Below are 18,529 nucleotides of genomic sequence, written 5' to 3' on the forward strand. Positions count from 1 at the left end.
GCCGCTAGAGCTACGTCGGAGGCGTCGCTCTCGACCTGGAAGGGGAGGGACTCGTCGATGGCGCGCATCGTGGCCTTTGCGATATCCGCTTTGATGCGGCTGAAGGCCTGGCAAGCCTCTGTCGACAGAGGGAAGGTCGTGGTCTGTATTAGGGGGCGGGCCTTGTCTGCATACTGGGGGACCCACTGGGCGTAGTATGAAAAAAAACCCAGGCAGCGTTTCAGGGCTTTTGAGCAGTGCGGGAAGGGAAATTCCATGAGGGCGCGCATACGTCCGGGGTCGGGGCCTATTATCCCATTGCGCACTACGTAGCCCAGAATGGCTAGCCGGTTGGTGCTAAAAACGCACTTGTCCTCGTTGTACGTGAGGGTCAAGGCTTTGGCGGTCTGGAGGAATTTTTGGAGGTTGGCGTCGTGGTCCTGCTGGTCGTGGCCGCAGATGGTTACATTGTCGAGATACGGGAACGTGGCCCGCAACCCATGTTGATCAACCATTCGGTCCATCTCCCGTTGGAAGACCGAGACCCCGTTTGTGACGCCAAATGGGACCCTTAGGAAATGGTATAAGCGCCCGTCTGCCTCGAAGGCTGTGTACTTGAGGTCACTTGGGCGGATGGGGAGCTGATGGTAGGCGGACTTGAGGTCCACGGTGGAGAAGACCTTATATTGGGCAATCCGATTGACCATGTCGGATATGCGGGGGAGAGGGTACGCGTCTAGTTGTGTGTACCTGTTGATGGTCTGGCTATAGTCTATGACCATCCTTTGTTTCTCCCCTGTCTTCACTACTACCATCTGTGCTCTCCAGGGACTATTGCTGGCCTGGATTATGCCTTCCTTTAGTAGCTGCTGGACTTCGGACCGAATGAAGGTCCGGTCCTGGGCGCTGTACCGTCTGCTCCTAGTGGCGACGGGTTTGCAATCCGGGGTGAGGTTCGCAAACAAGGACGGGGGTTGCACCTTGAGGGTTGCAAGGCCACAGATAGTGAGTGGGGGTATTTGGCCGCCGAATTTGAACGTAAGGCTCTGTAGATTACACTGGAAATCTAATCCCAGTAATGTGGGGGCGCAGAGTTGGGGAAGGACGTGTAGTTTGTAGTTTTTGAACTCCCTCCCCTGCACCGTTAGGGTAACTATGCAGAAACCTTTGATCTGTACGGAGTGGGATCCTGCAGCTAGGGAAATCTTTTGTGCGCTGGGATAGGTGGTCAAGGAACAGCGTCTTACCGTGTCGGGGTGGATAAAGCTCTCCGTGCTCCCGGAGTCGACTAGGCATGGTGTCTCGTGCCCGTTTATTAGCACTGTTGTCGTCGTCATCTGGAGTGTCCGGGGCCGAGCTTGATCGAGCGTTATTGAAGCGAGACGTGGTTGTAGTAGTGGAGCGTCTTCCTCGAACCCCGTGGAGCCGTCGACACTGGGGTCCGTTGTTGCCGTCCAAGATGGCGTCCGGGATGAACAAAATGGCTGCCCCATACATCGCACATGGCTGGGAGGTCACAAGATGGTGGCGGGGGTGGACAAAATGGCCGCCCCCATGCGTCGTACAGGTCTGGGGTGTTCCAAGATGGCGGCGCCCTTCCTCCCCTCGTGGTGGCCAGGACCCAAAATGGCGGCGTCTGCTGGTCGCACATGGGGCGCTGGGGGGGTTGAGGAGCGTTAGGACCGCGCGGGGCTCCCTCATCTCTGGGGACAGCGGTGGTCGGGACCCAAATTGGTCGCGCCGGCGGGTCATACGTGGGGACGGGGGGGTTGGGGAGCGTAAACGGCATGCAGGGCTCCCTGTTCTCCTGGGACCGCGGTGGTCGGGACCCAGAGTGGCTGCGCCTGCGGGTCGTACATGGGGCGCTGGGGGGGTTGGGGAGCGTAAGCGGCGTGCAGGGCTCCCTGTTCTCCCGGGACAGTGGCGACCTCGCGGGACCGGCACACAACCGCGAAATGGCCCTTTTTCCCGCAGCTCTTGCAGATTGCTGCGCGGGCCGGGCAGCGCTGCCGGGGGTGTTTCGCCTGGCCGCAGAAATAGCAGCGGGCGCCCCCGGTGCGACTTGGCGTTTGGACCGCGCAAGCCTGTGGGGTGTCCGGGGGGGTGGGTTTGTCGCGATGGGTACGTACGGAGCCCAATGGGCTGCCGCGCGGTCGGGGCCATAGGCGCGGGTATTCCGCGCGGCCACGTCTAGGGAGGCTGCTAGGGCCCGTGCCTCTGAGAGTCCTAGCGACTCTTTTTCTAGAAGTCTTTGGCGGATTTGGGAGGAGTTCATACCTGCCACAAAAGCATCGCGCATTAACATGTCCGTGTGTTCATTTGCGTTCACCGAAGGGCAGCTGCAGGCTCGTCCCAAAATCAGCAGCGCGGCATAGAATTCGTCAATCGATTCTCCGGGACTTTGCCGTCTCGTCGCGAGCTGGTAGCGAGCGTAGATTTGGTTAACTGGGTGGACATAGAGACTTTTCAGTGCTGCGAACGCCGTCTGGAAATCCTCCGCGTCTTCGATGAGGGAGAAAATCTCCGTGCTTAACCTCGAGTGCAGGACCTGTAGTTTTTGGTCTTCTGTGACCCGGCCGGTGGCCGTTCTGAGGTAGGCCTCGAAACAAGTCTGCCAGTGCTTGAAGGCTGCTGCCGCGTTCACTGCGTGGGGGCTGATCCTCAGGCATTCCGGGATGATCCTGAGCTCCATAGTCCTTTTTAGGCACGCTTAATAAATTGTGGCGCACAAAGACTCCGAGAGACGAATAGAGTGAAGTCGATGAGGCTTTATTAAGCGTGTCTGTTCCCCCGCAGCTCGATAGTAGACTGGCCTGCGGGGGAGGACTCCGGCTTCTTATACTCCGCCTTCAGGGCGGAGCTAGAGGTCAACGGCCAACCAGGACCCGGGATCTGTCAGCCAATGACATTAGGGCTTCCAGTCCCACATGACCCCTAATACATACTACCACAATGAGTATGAGGAGAAGGCGAGTAGGATGCTGGCCAACTAACTCAGGAAGCACGAGGCGGCAAGGAAGATCGGAAGAGTGGTGATAGACAGGAAGAGAAGAGTGGTACTGGACCCGGTGGGGTGAATAGGGTATTCAAGGAGTTTTACAGGAGGCTCTACGAATCGGAACCACCGGCTGGGGGAGGAGGGAATGCGGCGGTTCCTAGATGGGTTGGAGTTCCCCCAAGGTGGAGGAGGACCTGGTGGAGGGGCTGGGGGCCCCTATTGGACTGGTAGAGGCGATGGAGGGCATGGGGACGATGCAGGCAGGGATGGCCCTGGAAACAGATGAATTTCCTGCAGAATTTTATAAGAGATTTGGGGGGATCCTGGGGCCCCTGATGGTGAGGACATATAATGAGGTGAGGGAAAAGGGAGAACTCCCCTCTATATTATCGTAAGCATCCATATCCCTAATACTAAAGAAGGATAAAGATCCGGAACAGTGTGGGTCTATCACCCGATATCTTTGCTACATATGGATGCCAAATTGCTGTCAAAGATCCTTGCAAATTGAGGACTGTGCGCCAGGAGTGAAAGGGGAAGATCAGAGGGGGTTTGTAAAGGGTGGGCAACTGTCGGCGAATGTTATGGGACTACTAAATGTGATAATGATGCCCCCAGAGGGACAGGACGTGGAGGTGGCAGTAGCAATGGATGCAGAGAATGCTTTTGATCAGGTGGATTGGGAGTACTTGTGGGAAGTGTTAGGACGGTTCGGGTTCGGGCAGGCATTTGTTAACTGGGAGCGATCATTGTATAGAGCGCCGCTAGCGAGCGTGCGGACGAATCGGGTGAGCTCGGGGTACTTCGGGCTACACCGTGGGACAAGGCAGGGATGCCCACTTTCCCCTTGCTTTCTGCTTTGGCAATAGAGCCATCGGCTGGAAAGGGATTATGTGAGGGGGGGTGGTGGTGAGAGAGAGGTCGGGGGTGGGGGGGGGGGCGGCCTTGAATTCTTATTGGGCAGTGAACATTGCTATGGTGACGAAGTGGGGAGTGGGGGAGGGGTCAGTGTGGAGGCAGATGGCGGTAGTTTCTTGCAGGGGTACGAGTTTTGGGGCATTGTGGGGACACTGGTAGCAGCATCTGAGGTTGGAAGGTGCCTTGATGTGGGCACCGATTTGCGAGAATCACAGATTCGGGGGTGGCGACAGGCAGAGTTCGAGCAGTTTGGGGACCTATTTGTGGGGGATAGCTTTGCGAGTTTAGAGGACTTTCAGGAGGAATATGAGCTACCCTGTGGGAACGGGTTCAGATACTTACAGGTCCGGGACTTTGTGAGGAAGCAGGTGCTGTCCTTTTCCGATTTGCCGCCCTTGAGACTACTGGATAAGGTGTTATCGATGGAAGGAGTGGGGGAGGGCAAGGTGTCCAAGATCTACAAGGAGCTAATGGACTGGGAGAGAGCCCTGATAGGGGACGCCAAGCGGAAATGGGAGGAGGAACCTGGTGGGGGGAATTGGGAGGGGGGGGGAATGGAGGTTGGGTTGTGGGAGGAGGCTCTGAGGAGGGTGAATACATCCTTGTTGTGCACAATGCCCAGCTTTATCCAGTTTAAGGTAGTCAATAGGGTGCAGGGCGCACATGACAGTGGCCAGGATGAGCAGGTTCTTTGAGGGGGTTGAGGATAGGTGTGGGCGGTGTGCGGGTAGACCCGCAAGCCATGTTCACATGTTTTGGGCATGTCTGAAACTGAAGGTGTTCTGGCAGGGGTTCATGGCCGTAATGTCCGAGGTGCTGAGGGTGGAGGTCCCGAGTCCAGAAGTGGCGTTTCGGAAGATCTGGGAGTCCAGGGGGCGAGAGAGGCCAATGTTCTGACCTTTGCCTCCCTGGTGGCCCGGAGATAGATTTTGCTAGAGTGGAGGGACATGGAGCCACCAAAACTGGGGGTGTGGGTGAGTGACCTGGCGGAGGTTCTAAGGTTGGAGAAAATCAAGTTTGTCTGAAGAGGTTAGGTTGATGGGTTTGCCCAGAGATGGAAGCCGTTCATCAATTTCTTAAATGAAAATTGAGGTGACAGCAGGGGGGAGGGGAGGTGGGGGATAAAGGGGTTAAAATGGGGAAGACAGGATGGAAGGGGGTGGATGCCAGGGGGGTTGGGTGTTGGTTAGTTATTTATTTATGATGAGGTTCCTGTTTGTTCTTACCCTGGTGTTGGTTTGTATTTAATGTTCATACAAATGCCTTAATAAAAATATTTTTAAAAGAAATCATTGACCTTGATCATTCTTTCTTCGTTCATGAATAGCGTGATCTGCATTTTGTTCTTCATCTGAAGATTTGACTTCCATTCCATAACCCCAGATAACTAAATGATGGAAGAATCCTATCATCTGTTGTAGCTTTGTTGGCATTCCCCAGATTCAATATTATCTCCCCACCAACAGATAAAGCAGTGTTGATGTAAGCCTACTTGCAACGATAAAGATTATTATTATTAGATCATCTCACTCATGCACACATAACAGCCCTTATCCTTTTACGTAGTCATTAATTTCTAACCTATCAGCAGTTAAGTACTGCTAGAATTAAAACAACAGAGTTTACATGTTGATGTCTGCATTACTTGAGTTAGCGTTTACTTAATATGAATAACACACACAAAAACAAATATTAATTTTATTAAAATATCCCAGATTTAAATAATGACATCATAAGGTGAGAATATGTTTAATTTATCTATTTTCAAACAACAAAAAAGGTTTTGAAACTCAAAAAAACCCATACACACTGACTCCTATTACCCTTTATTTATCAAAAATTTAAAATTTGTTTATGATCCCCTTAAATGATAGGTAACTTCCCCTTTTGAAAGTTGTTATTTTCCATGCGCCTAATTTATTTAATCAATTAAATATCAAATTTATGAAATCAATTAAATATCAAGAGTAATTCTATTCAGACCTGGTGGTTTTAAGAGAAGAATCAAATTATCCGACCTACAATTGGAAGCCAAGTGTAACTAATCACAAGCACTTTAATTCAAAGGGCAGCAGCTAAGTCAGAATGAGCTAACCTTTTCCACTGAAGGTCTCCAAATGCCACCATGTTGTGACAAACAATCTTGAAGTCTTGACGCTACTAAACCTGTTGTCTGTAATTCATGATCCATCTATTTTCAAACAAAAATGACCCAAATGAGTTAATTTGGTCTGGATGTATTTGACAATTTTTAAAATTTTTTAGAGTAGCCAATTATTTTTCTTTTCCAATTAAGGCGCAATTTAGTACAATCCACCTAATCAGCACATCTTTGGGTTGTGGGGGTGAAATTCTCGCAAATATGGGGAGAATGTGGAAACTCCACACGGACAGTGACCCAGGGCTGGGATTCGAACATGGGTCCTCAGCACCGCAGTCCCAGTGCTAACCACTGTGCCACATGCCGCCCCTTGTATTAGTCAATTTAAAAGAAAATTAAAATTCATAATCTCCACTATATAGACGATTTTCACAGTAACTTCACTGCAGTGTTAATGTAAGCATACTTGTGACGCAAATTAAGATTATATTAAAATTCTCAATCAGCAAATTAGATGTGCAATGAGTTTCAACAGAAATTAATGAAATCTCTACCAGTTAAAAAAAATAGTATAATGTTTTCAAATGTAATACATCATCACTTTCCCTTAACAAAGGAGGAAGCACATGGTTTCCTTAAAAAAAGAACACTGTCTTCAAATTTCAATTTGGTTCCTTTCTTTCCCAATTTGAACCAAGGGTACCCAGGAATTCTCCAAGCTTAAACTAATCATTTTTAAATTTAAATTTATATACTCTGATTTTCTTTTATATTTTACATTTACTTTCTAAGAATTGTGTTCCAAGTAACTTCTGCAATGTTGATCATCATATATATATATCCTTGGCTGTGCTTGTGGCCAGCAACCATGCCCAAGATTAAGGAATTTTAAACATTTACCTTGTTTCAATTTACACTTTTAATTCAGATCACAACTCCCATGTAATTTTAAACTCGGGATTGAAATTAATATTGCAAATACACAAGATAGGGAAAATAAAACATTAAAGCTAGCAACACAATAACAAAAACCCACACAATGTTTTTTTTATTAAACACACGCAAGGGCAACACGGTGGCGCAGTGGTTAGCGCTATGGCGTTGAGGACCCGGGTTCGAATCCCGGCCCTGGGTCACGGTCTGTGTGGTGTTTGCACATTCTCCCCGTGTCGCATTGGGTTTCACCCCCACAACCCAAAAAATGTGCAGGTTAGGTGGATTGGCCACGCTAAATTGCCCCTTAATTGGAAAAAAAAATAATTGGGTGCTCTAAATTTTAAAAAAACACAACGCACACTATTTAATTCATGGAAACTTCCATTCACATATCATTTCACTTTGCTTTCATTCACTCTTAACAATTTGAAATTGTAATTAAAATATAATATTCAAAGAAAACAGGTTAAGACAGTTGTCTTCATTCTTTAAAACTGTAATTAAAGTTCAAAGATGACTTCTATGTTTATCGCTCTTCCAGTTGCAAAGTTGATCTCTACTGTCTTGAAGTTAGTCACATATTCATAGAATTGTGATAAATACTGTAATTAGGGGATCATAAAGTTCTGTTGAGTTTTTGTGCTGACTTGAGTGGTCTGGCCGACAACCAATATCAATTCTGCCCTGGGAAGATTTGGTAGTTCCTGTTTTCAGCCTGTATGTCATTTTGCCTCTGTCAGCCTCTTCCCAGTACGATACTAAAGACAATAAAATCACTTTTTTTTTAATTAAATATTTTATTGAAAATTTTTGGTCAACCAACACAGTACATTGTGCATCCTTTACACAATATTATAACAACACAAATAACAATGACAATAACAATAAAAATGAATAAATAATAACAAAAATGAAAACTAGCCCTAATTGGCTAGTTTATATACTCTTGTCACAAGTAACACTCTCCAAAAATATAATTTAACAGTCCAATATATAATTATCTGTAGCAACGACCTATACATACAATACAGTATATATTAACAACCCTGAGAGTCCTTCTGGTTCCTCCTCCCCCCCCCCCCCCCCCCTCCGATCCTGGGCTGCTGCTGCTGCCTTCTTTTTCCCATTCCGTCTATCTTTCTGCGAGGTATTCGACGAACGGTTGCCACCGCCTGGTGAACCCTTGAGCCGACCCCCTTAGGACGAACTTAATCCGCTCTAGCTTTATAAACCCCGCCATGTCATTTATCCAGGTCTCCACCCCCGGGGGCTTGGCTTCTTTCCACATTAGCAATATCCTGCGCCGGGCTACTAGGGACGCAAAGGCCAAAACATCAGCCTCTCTCGCCTCCTGCACTCCCGGCTCTTGTGCAACCCCAAATATAGCCAACCCCCAGCTTGGTTCGACCCGGACTCCTACTACTTTTGAAAGCACCTTTGTCACCCCCATCCAAAACCCCTGTAGTGCCGGGCATGACCAAAACATATGGGTATGATTCGCTGGGCTTCTCGAGCACCTCGCACACCTATCCTCCACCCCAAAAAATTTACTGAGCCGTGCTCCAGTCATATGTGCCCTGTGTAATACCTTAAACTGAATCAGGCTTAGCCTGGCACACGAGGACGACGAGTTTACCCTGCTTAGGGCATCTGCCCACAGCCCCTCCTCAATCTCCTCCCCCAGCTCTTCTTCCCATTTCCCTTTTAGTTCATCTACCATAGTCTCCCCTTCGTCCCTCATTTCCCTATATATATCTGACACCTTACCACCCCCCACCCATGTCTTTGAGATCACTCTGTCCTGCACCTCTTGTGTCGGGAGCTGCGGGAATTCCCTCACATGTTGCCTCGCAAAAGCCCTCAGTTGCATATACCTGAATGCATTCCCTTGGGGCAACCCATATTTCTCGGTCAGCGCTCCCAGACTCGCGAACTTCCCATCCACAAACAGATCTTTCAGTTGCGTTATTCCTGCTCTTTGCCACATTCCATATCCCCCATCCATTCCCCCCGGGGCAAACCTATGGTTGTTTCTTATCGGGGACCCCCCCAAGGCTCCAGTCTTTCCCCTATGCCGTCTCCACTGTCCCCAAATCTTCAGTGTAGCCACCACCACCGGGCTTGTGGTGTAGTTCCTCGGTGAGAACGGCAATGGGGCTGTCACCATAGCCTGTAGGCTAGTCCCCCTACAGGACGCCCTCTCTAATCTCTTCCACGCCGCTCCCTCCTCCTCTCCCATCCACTTACTCACCATTGAAATATTAGCGGCCCAATAATACTCACTTAGGCTCGGTAGTGCCAGCCCCCCCCCTATCCCTGCTACGCTGTAAGAATCCCTTCCTCACTCTCGGGGTCTTCCCGGCCCACACAAAACCCATGATGCTCTTTTCAATCCTTTTAAAAAAAGCCTTCGTGATCACCACCGGGAGGCACTGAAACACAAAGAGGAATCTCGGGAGGACCACCATCTTAACCGCCTGCACCCTCCCTGCCATTGACAGGGATACCATATCCCATCTCTTGAAATCCTCCTCCATCTGTTCCACCAACCGCGTTAAATTTAACCTATGCAATGTGCCCCAATTCTTAGCTATCTGGATCCCCAGGTAACGAAAGTCCCTTGTTACCTTCCTCAACGGTAGGTCCTCTATTTCTCTACTCTGCTCCCCTGGATGCACCACAAACAACTCACTTTTCCCCATGTTCAATTTATACCCTGAAAAATCCCCAAACTCCCCAAGTATCCGCATTATTTCTGGCATCCCCTCCGCCGGGTCCGCCACGTATAGTAGCAAATCGTCTGCATACAAAGATACCCGGTGCTCTTCTCCTCCCCTAAGTACTCCCCTCCACTTCTTGGAACCCCTCAACGCTATCGCCAGGGGCTCAATCGCCAGTGCAAACAATAATGGGGACAGAGGGCATCCCTGCCTTGTCCCTCCATGGAGCCGAAAATATGCAGATCCCCGTCCATTCGTGACCACGCTCGCCACTGGGGCCCTATACAACAGCTGCACCCATCTAACATACCCCTCTCCAAAACCAAATCTCCTCAACACCTCCCACAAATAATCCCACTCCACTCTATCAAATGCTTTCTCGGCATCCATCGCCACTACTATCTCCGTTTCCCCCTCTGGTGGGGCCATCATCATTACCCCTAACAACCTCCGTATATTCGTGTTCAGCTGTCTCCCCTTCACAAACCCAGTTTGGTCCTCGTGGACCACCCCCGGGACACATTCCTCTATTCTCATTGCCATTACCTTGGCCAGGACCTTGGCATCTACATTTAGGGGGGAAATAGGTCTATAGGACCCGCATTGTAGCGGGTCCTTTTCCTTCTTTAAGAGAAGTGATATCGTTGCTTCAGACATAGTCGGGGGCAGTTGGCCCCTTTCCTTTGCCTCATTAAAGGTCCTCGTCAGTACCGGGGCGAGCAAGTCCACATATTTTCTATAGAATTCGACTGGGAATCCATCCGGTCCCGGGGCCTTTCCCGCCTGCATGCTCCTAATTCCTTTCACCACTTCTTCTACCTCGATCTGTGCTCCCAGTCCCACCCTTTCCTGCTCTTCCACCTTGGGAAATTCCAGCCGATCCAAGAAGCCCATCATTGTCTCCCTCCCATCCGGGGGTTGAGCTTCATATGATTTTTTATAAAATGTCTTGAACACTCCATTCACTCTCTCCGCTCCCCGCTCCATCTCTCCTTCCTCATCCCTCACTCCCCCTATTTCCCTCGCTGCTCCCCTTTTCCTCAATTGGTGTGCCAGCAACCTGCTCGCCTTCTCCCCATATTCGTACTGTACACCCTGTGCCTTCCTCCATTGTGCCTTTGCAGTGCCTGTAGTCAGCAAGTCAAATTCTACATGCAGCCTTTGCCTTTCCCTGTACAGTCCCTCCTCCGGTGCTTCCGCATATTGTCTGTCCACCCTCAAAAGTTCTTGCAGCAACCGCTCCCGTTCCTTACTCTCCTGCTTCCCTTTATGTGCCCTTATTGATATCAGCTCCCCTCTAACCACCGCCTTGAACGCCTCCCAGACCACTCCCACCTGGACCTCCCCATTATCATTGAGTTCCAAGTACTTTTCAATGCACCCCCTCACCCTTTAACACACCCCCTCATCTGCCATTAGTCCCATGTCCATTCTCCAGGGTGGGCGCCCTCCTGTTTCCTCCCCTATCTCCAAGTCCACCCAGTGTGGAGCGTGATCCGAAATGGCTATAGCCGTATACTCCGTTCCCCTCACCTTCGGGATCAATGCCCTACCCAGCACAAAAAAGTCTATTCGCGAGTAGACTTTATGGACATAGGAGAAAAACGAGAACTCCTTACTCCTAGGTCTGCTAAATCTCCACGGGTCTACACCTCCCATCTGCTCCATAAAATCTTTAAGTACCTTGGCTGCTGCCGGCCTCCTTCCAGTCCTGGACTTCGACCTATCCAGCCCTGGTTCCAACACCGTATTAAAATCTCCCCCCATTATCAGCTTTCCCATCTCTAGGTCCGGAATGCGCCCTAGCATCCGCCTCATAAAATTGGCATCATCCCAGTTCGGGACATATACGTTTACCAAAACCACCGTCTCCCCCTGTAGTTTGCCACTCACCATCACGTATCTGCCCCCGTTATCCGCCACTATAGTCTTTGCCTCGAACATTACCCGCTTCCCCACTAATATAGCCACCCCCCTGTTTTTCGCCTCTAGCCCCGAATGGAACACCTGCCCCACCCATCCTTTGCGTAGCCTAACCTGGTCTATCAGTTTCAGGTGCGTTTCCTGTAACATAACCACATCTGCCTTAAGTTTCTTAAGGTGTGCGAGTACCCGTGCCCTCTTTATCGGCCCGTTCAGCCCTCTCACGTTCCACGTGATCAGCCGAGTTGGGGGGCTTCCTACCCCCCCCCCCTTGTCGATTAGCCATCACCTTTTTCCAGCTCCTCACCCGGTTCCCACGCAGCTGTATCTCCCCCAGGCGGTGCCCCCCCGCCCATCCTCTCCCATACCAGCTCCCCCCTCTCCCCAGCAGCAGCAACCCAGTAATTCTCCCCTCCCACCCCCCCCGCTAGATCCCCCGCTAGCGTAATTACTCCCCCCATGTTGCTCCCAGAAGTCAGCAAACTCTGGCTGACCTCGGCTTCCCCCCGTGACCTCGGCTCGCACCGTGCGACGCCCCCTCCTTCCTGCTTCTCTATTCCCGCCATGATTATCATAGCGCGGGAACCAAGCCCTTGGCCCCGCCCCCAATGGCCAACGCCCCATCTCCTCCACCTCCCCTCCTCCCCCCATCACCACCTGTGGGAGAGAGAAAAGTTACCACATCGCAGGATTAGTACATAAAACCCCTCTTTGCCCCCCACATTCGCCCCACCACTTTGTTCGAACGTTCTTTTTAATAACCCGCTCATTCCAGTTTTTCTTCCACAATAAAAGTCCACGCTTCATCCGCCGTCTCAAAGTAGTGGTGCCTCCCTCGATATGTGACCCACAGTCTTGCCGGTTGCAGCATTCCAAATTTTATCTTCTTTTTATGAAGCACCGCCTTGGCCCGATTAAAGCTCGCCCTCCTTCTCGCCACCTCCGCACTCCAGTCTTGATAAACGCGGATCACCGCGTTCTCCCATTTACTGCTCCGTGTTTTCTTCGCCCACCTAAGGACCATTTCTCTATCCTTAAAACGGAGGAATCTCACCACTATGGCTCTGGGAATTTCTCCTGCTCTCGGTCCTCGCGCCATCACTCGGTATGCTCCCTCCACCTCCAACGGACCCGCCGGGGCCTCCGCTCCCATTAACGAGTGCAGCATCGTGCTCACATATGCCCCGACGTCCGCTCCCTCCACACCTTCAGGAAGACCAAGAATCCTCAGGTTGTTCCTCCTTGCGTTGTTTTCCAGTGCCTCCAACCTTTCCACACATCGTTTCTGATGTGCCTCCTGCGTCTCCGTCTTCACCACCAGGCCCTGTATATCGTCCTCATTCTCGGCTGCCTTTGCCTTCACGACCCGAAGCTCCCGCTCCTGGGTCTTTTGTTCCTCCTTTAGCCCTTCGATCGCCTGTAGTATCGGGGCCAACAGCTCTTTCTTCATTTCCTTTTTGATCTCTTCCACACAGCATTTCAAGAACTCTTGTTGTTCAGGGCCCCATGTTAAACTGCCACCTTCCGACGCCATCTTGGTTTTTGCTTGCCTTCCTTGCCGCTGTTCTAAAGGATCCACTGCAATCTGGCCACTCTCTCCTCCTTTTTCCATCCGTATCCAGGGGGGATTCCCTTCTGGTTTACCGCACAGTGTTTTTAGCCGTCAAAATTGCCGTTGGGGCTCCTATCAAGAGCCCAAAAGTCCGTTTCACAGGGAGCTGCCGAAACGTGCGACTCAGCTGGTCATCGCCGCACCCGGAAGTCACCAATAAAATCACTTTAAAAGGGAAATAAAAGATCATTGTTTGGACTGCCAATGCTATTTGTTGCACAATAATGGTGCAATTGCAGAGTAGAAGTGAATCTCTGAAGAAAATGGTTGATTTATTTTGCGAGATTTTTGACAGAAGTTTGGATTAAAATTCTAAAAGGCACTGCAGTAAGAAATTAAGTGAATTCTACCGAGAGGATATAAACACGGATCTTTTTGAACATGTAGTGAAACAATTCATTCATTTAATCAATAATGATGAGATCTGTGCTTGAAGATCACCAGCTGATTTTTACAGACTTGTTTGTGGTGGGCTACAGGCAATCTTTCCAAATGTGGAAACCAGTCTGAAAATATTTTTAACAATACCTGTCACAAATGCTTCCAGTGAACTATTGAAAAGAGTTTTAAAAAAAAGTGTTTGCAAAGTATGATGAGTCAGGGACATTTGACATGTTCAGCAGAGTTGAAAGGATGTCTTTAAAAGATTTTACCTGCAATGCTGTAATTTATGATTTTGTAAAGAAAAAGTGTAGAACAAAAGCTATCTAAATTGCCATGCCAACAAGGGATGCATGAAAATCTTAAAAATCTGGCCCTTTTCTATATTCTCTTGTTTGAATTCTGATTTTCAAAATACACCATTGCTGGTCTGATATAATGGTTGCAGTTGGTCACATGCTGGTAGTTCTAAGCACAATTGCTCTCGAGACTGGCCTTCAGAAAGTCTCCAGGACAACAAATGGAATCCTGCCAGACAGAGCCACTAATATTGGACTTGGACTCACTGCACGTTCTACTCACGTGAACCTAGGGTAATAAGTTATTTGATTTTGTGAGTGGGGGTAAGGATGCTAACTTTTTTTTCTGACACTGAATGAGGCTCTGTGCAAAATACTGGATGGCAGCGTATACATCTTGTTGATAGGAGTATTTGCTTCTTCACTGGCCTGTGGACTGTGCTGCAGTGATATCATTAGCTGATTTTTCCATCTCGTTGCTCATGAGCAAGTTCCACGTTTGCACGCCTCAAGACTCACATCGCAATATTGACCATCTTTACCATCAATCTGACAAGAGGTAAGCCTGGATTTCAATTCAGCAATTATTCGTACAGGTATCAAAAAAGGAGTGATCAATTTGTGTAATTTTGTGGCTTCTGCCTTTATGTTCTGTGGGGTGAGGGTGGGTGGTGTCAGGAGGGTAATGAGGTGGGGTGAGTGTGGGACACATGACCTGTAAATCCGTTTCTGAAGCTGGTACTATCACCTCAGACTGAAGGCAGACAGACTCCTTCATCATGAATTGCAATCTGAGGAGTGCAGTGGACATCCCTTCCTGATGTTCCCATGCTCGTCTTTGCAGCTCCAGCAACTTTTTTATGATCGAGCCTGGAGGCTCATCACCTGACTCGGACTCAGCAGATTCCAGGCCTCCAGCTGTCCTCCGAGTGTCGACTCATGTCCCTGCCTCTACCTGCTGTAGATCAGATTGTGTGCTATGATCATCAGATTGTGACCCGCATGCTATTCTAGAACTAGGTCCCATTGAGATGTGTGTCTCTGTGCTCGTGGTTCAAGAAGGCAACTCACCACTACCTTCTCAAGGGCCATTAAGGATGGACAATAAATGTTGGCTGACCCAGTAATGGCCATGTCCCTTGAACGAATATTTTAAAAAATTATTTCAGGGAAAATTCTGTCCTTTTGTCTCTACCCTTGCTTGAAAAAGGGATCTTTTAGAAATTTCATTTGTTTTCTCCATTTACTTATCCAGTCCCAATCAATGAGTGGGTAATTTACAATGAAGCACCACTAAACTTATCACCCAGTCTACAAAGTCCTCTATGCCTCCAGTTGTCAAATCCATGGCCTATATGACCTGGTGAGAAATCCGGATTGTCCTGATTGGGAAATAGAGTGAAAGCTAAATTAGATCTCCCTTCCGGTTCACTGAACATCCTCCATGCTGTGAGTGTTATTGATTATAGGATTTTCACACTTTATAGGCACAACCTTGAGAAACTATGTGCCAGTAAGGAGTACACAGACTGGTCAGCTTCAATATGGAGCCAAGTGGAAGAAGGGTTCTCTCTGATGAATCTAAGATGAGAAGTTAACTGATATATTTTAATATTCAACATCCCTAAACCCCCTCCCCCACACCTTTGAACTGGGAGTTGCAGTTTGGCTAGTTTTAAGCAGGGTTTCTTTTTGTTCCATATTAAAGAATTTAGAGCACCTGATAAATTTCCTTTAGGCCCTTAACAGAAAGCAAGATTGGTAGCATCTCTAAAGGATATAATAACCGAGGCAGCACACTCATTTTAATCAGTGCTAACCTACCCCCCAGCCACGATATCGGTAAGGAGGACCAACGATGTAGGTCCTACTTGATAGACACAAGTAAGGGGGGTGAGGTTTGCCCCATTACTCTTACCTGAAAGAGGGGGTAACAAAACTACCCAAATAAGTAAATCCTGAGAATGGCCATCTAAAATGGGAAATTAGCAAAGGGGGAAGGTCTCCCTCTAAGCCTTCCCAGAGGCATAGTTTCAAACTTTCTGAAATTGATCTTATAACCCAAGAAAAGGCTAAATCTACCCAACACATCAATAATAGCAGGGACAGAAACATCCGCCTTAGATACAAATAGCAACACATCATCTGCATACAGCATGATTTATTTGTTAATACTATGACAATTCTAAATTAAACCAATTTGGTTTATTTTTGCACCAACCAAAATCATTTTGGAATTAGTTTACACATTTTAAATTAATAAATTGTCAAGATTGCTGGATTGGCTTCAATTTGCATTAAATGTATAAATTAGAATAATTCTTGTACATAAACGACTAGGTTAGGAGATTGAGCTGAAGGGCAGATCATAATACCTGCTTCAGTATACCAGAAGAGGGAGCAATCGCAGTCATTGCTGAATGTATCTGCATGTTATTTAAAAAGTTGTTGCTATCAATCCCTCTCTGTTCATCCTTTTATGTATTCTTATCAATGTATGAGAGACACATATATATGGAGTAGCACAATAAAGCTACCATGTTTGATTGTACGCCAGCACTTTGGCTTCCTGCCAAGCCCACTCTAGGCCAGACAATGCTTGTAACCTCCCTGCTCACACCTTACCTGCCAAGCACTCTGCCGCCTCATATATCAGTCTAGGACCTAGCTTCATTAATCACAGCCTGCATGATCATGTTTTTTTAAAATCTCCTCCACTAACCACTTCTGGCCTGACTATCGTCCCCATATCCAGCAATGATCCACCCATCCTTCCCCAAACCTAAATCTGAACAGCCTGCACCCTCTGGTCAACAAAGAGAAAATCCACATAAGTCAGTAAACCATTTAGGGGAAAAAAATATAAAGCATTCAAAAACACAGGTTGAAAATCAATAAAATATCTGTTTTGCATATGTTGATTTATAGCATTGGTCTCTCCATCCATTTAAATGAAAATTGTAGTAGAATACAGCACTACCTCAGTTTATTCCTGAAAGCAAATTACAAAAAAGCATTCATTCTTTTTGAAAAACATTGCATTGAAAGCATTTTAAATATGTACATAATTACAGAAATACAAAAGCCAACCACAACAACAGGTAATGAAATCTCCCCGCATCCCCCCTGACAACAGCCCCCACTCATCTCACTGGAATCCCTGGTAGGTGCCTCCCTTTTGTAACTTATCGTCTCCCCCCCCACCAGACAAAAAAACAAACAATCACACACCCCCTCCGCTGACGGCTCAATACTCCTTAAAGACGTTGATAAACAGCTTCCACCTCAATGTGAACCCCTCCTCCACCACCTCTCAAATGGTGAACTTGATCTTTTCCAAATGCAGGAACTCTGCCAAATCGTTCTCCCATACCTTCGCCTTCGGTGGCTCTGAGTCCCGCCAACACAACAAAATCCGTCTCTAGGCTATCAGGGAGGCAAAGGCCAAGACATCGGCCTCTCTCCCCACCTGTACTCCCGGATCCTCCGACACTCCAAATATTGCCACCTCTGGACTTGGGAGCTACCTCTACCCCCAAAGTCTTGACATTACATCTAAAAATCCCAGACTTACTTATTAATTTTACTCTTTTGCATTTATATATATTAAAGGTATTGAATATACTTGGTTGTTACAATTGTATCTACGTATAATTAATAATTTGATATTTAAATCATGAAATCTCATGGCATTAGGTCAAACATGGGAAGGAAACCTTCTGCTTATTACCATCTGATGTGTTGGGTACTCTGGATCTGTGGAGACTGTGTTTACCTTAGCAGTAACATAGACAGGCTACCAACACTTGTAATAGTACAACTCTATTTTAGTTAACTAAGAGCTGTTAAACATACTTGCACTGTGGGTCGACACTATGTTAGATTGACTGAAGACCTATGCCTAACCTGACCAGCCTATACTGCGAGCACATGGTGGATGTTTGTGCTTCTGACTGCGGGCTCTGTCTGTCTCAGAGGCTGCATCCCGAATGAGCAAGAAAACTGGTGCCCTCTGTCTTTATAGTGACCGTGCCCTAACTGGTGATTGGCTGCTGTGTTGTGTGTGTTGATTGGTCTTGCAGTGTGTCAGTCAGTGTGTGTCTCTGCACCATCATATACTGATGTGTATATTATGACATCCCCCCTTCTCTAAAAAAAAATGTGTGTTCGTGGCAATAAATAATGTAGTATGCGAATGTTCCTAACTATGTGTGGCACATGCGAGCATATTTACAGGACGATGTACAGAAACTCTAAGATATTTACATTGGAAGGTATCTAGTGCAGATGGATAGTACGTAACACAAAATATAACTAGGACAACAGTATGTACAAACCAGTGAGTTAATCAAACAGGGTAACGAAACAATCAGTTCATGAGTTCAAAGAGTCCATGAATTCAGGCAGTTCATAAATTCAGTCTCTGAGGTGGGTGACAAATTCTGGTTGACCGCCTCAAGGGTGGGTCAGGGGCTGCCTGTTCTGGAATGGGTGGGACAGTGTCAGACTCAGAGGGTGGCAGAGCGAAAGGGAGATCTGCAAGGTCTGTGACGGGTTCGTCGTGACGGCGAGGCAGGACATGATGATCTGGTGGTGAGCGAGGAAGGAGTCGTAGTGCCCGCCTATTTCGGCGAAGAAGAGAGCCGTCTTGCAGACGAACCG

At 48.0% G+C, this 18,529-nt stretch overlaps 1 long non-coding RNA gene across 1 annotated transcript in view; it reads right to left on the reverse strand.

Annotated features, from left to right (window-relative positions):
- LOC140425452 (uncharacterized) overlaps positions 1-18,529 on the reverse strand; it is a 48,039-nt gene that overhangs the window by 6,766 nt on the left and 22,744 nt on the right. Inside the window, exons 2-3 of the long non-coding RNA XR_011947868.1 lie at positions 5,991-6,086; positions 5,193-5,383 (exon numbers count right to left, since the gene is read on the reverse strand). This is a non-coding gene — a long non-coding RNA (uncharacterized lncRNA). The remainder of the gene's footprint in view (positions 1-5,192; positions 5,384-5,990; positions 6,087-18,529) is intronic.

The sequence above is a fragment of the Scyliorhinus torazame genome, chromosome 6, assembly GCF_047496885.1.
Source record: "Scyliorhinus torazame isolate Kashiwa2021f chromosome 6, sScyTor2.1, whole genome shotgun sequence".
In the NCBI taxonomy this organism is placed as follows: domain Eukaryota; kingdom Metazoa; phylum Chordata; class Chondrichthyes; order Carcharhiniformes; family Scyliorhinidae; genus Scyliorhinus; species Scyliorhinus torazame.